The sequence below is a fragment of the Etheostoma spectabile genome, chromosome 4, assembly GCF_008692095.1.
Source record: "Etheostoma spectabile isolate EspeVRDwgs_2016 chromosome 4, UIUC_Espe_1.0, whole genome shotgun sequence".
NCBI classification, from domain to species: domain Eukaryota; kingdom Metazoa; phylum Chordata; class Actinopteri; order Perciformes; family Percidae; genus Etheostoma; species Etheostoma spectabile.
Window position 1 is genome coordinate 3,600,348 of NC_045736.1, and position 1,736 is coordinate 3,602,083.

Below are 1,736 nucleotides of genomic sequence, written 5' to 3' on the forward strand. Positions count from 1 at the left end.
CAGAAGCAACTTCTGCAGGTAATTTTCACTTTATTTGATTTAATTGTAACATATTTTGCATAACTTAGTGTAAAAAAACAGCGGCCTGACGGTGTTTGTTTGCCCATTATTTTGAATCTTGTGTTCTGCTTGCACATAAGTAGTAATTTCTTATTTTCAATGTGTTTAAAATAGAGTACAGCTCTTCTTTTTGATCTTTATAGCTTAGAGCAAAACTACAGCAGAAAGCAAACACACAGCATAAACCAGGGTGAATTATCATGACCTGTGCATTAGTCATGTTGTTGTAGGGTTAGTCGACACTCACATCTGGGTCATGTGGTCCAACAGGGAGAGCAAAGCCCCCAGTGTAACACTTTGTTTTGACTTGATTAAGAATAGAGCCACCAGGGCTACTGTCACCTCAGTCACAATCACAGTCTGATGTGAATGAATGGATGTACGAATACAGAGCAACTGGTGGTATAAATAATATATGTAAGGACTGTGGTAAGTGAAAGATCTCTGTGGAAATGATTTGAAGTAGGCACAGGAAAAAGTCTAAGATATCTCTTCATCTTTTAGATGGATTGTCAAGAACATAGACATAGAGTTTTATGGTGCACAGAGGAGAAATCCTACTGCTGTTGGTGGTCCTCTACGTTTTAATCTAGCACCATTATCAGCTCAAAATGTGTTCAATACTTTACTTTAAGATCAAATACCTGCAAAACCAATGGCATTCCCTTCCACCTCAGCTGCTTTGTTTTAGTATCCTACTCATTAAAATGTGTTAGCAGGTTTACAAGCTAAATTCATAAGTTAGGTTAATTAATTAATTAGGTAAGTATACCTTCTTAACAGCCTGTTAGCATCAACATTTTGATGTTAGCCTGCTAACATTAGCAAAACACTGCCTCATAGAGCTGCTGTCATGGCTATTCTTGTTTAAATAACGCATAGGCTACTGTCTTGAGAATCATCATTAGGTTGTGATAAATATAGCAAATATGTTATTGTCAAACACCTGCTAACAAGGGTGTAATGCAGATTTTCTTGAGTATCTAATTACTGTAAAATTGGCAGGAAAAAGCATACATATAACCAGCAGGAAAATACCAGTTTTTGTTTTTCTTCTGCTTTATTTGTATCATGGGATTTTTGAGTGGAAAATGATTTACTGGTTAGTATAGCTATACACTTCTATTAAGATCAACTATTTATAACAAGGGATAAGCAATGACAACAAATGGGCTTAAAATGCCAGCATACATTTGATGTTGAATGAAGGAATGAGTGAATGGCATACAGCCCGATCCGGTTGGGGAGAGTTCTAGCCCGACCAGGCTCCTCTCTTTACCCTGTCTCTCTTGGTTTTGCTGTAATAGTTTTAGACAGCTGGGGACATCCTTTGACACACTGAGCTCCTCTCTCCTCTATCTTCCTATCTTTTCATTTATGTGCATCCATGTCCCAGAAATGCTTGTTCCTAACCTAGCTCTGGGGAGTCATTCCCCGGAGTCCTTATGTTCTTTTTTCCCCAGCATGTTCCCTCGGATCAGGGAGGCTCCAAAATCAGGGTAGCAGCTGTCGCCATGGTCCCGCTACACGTTCTGCGGTGCCATGTTGTTAAGTTATTAAGACTGGAAAAGCGCTATATAAATACAGCACATTTACATTTACATTTACATGTTCATCTCCTACACTCTGCGGTGCCCAGCTACGTCCTGCTACGTCCTGCTACGCTCTGCTGTGCC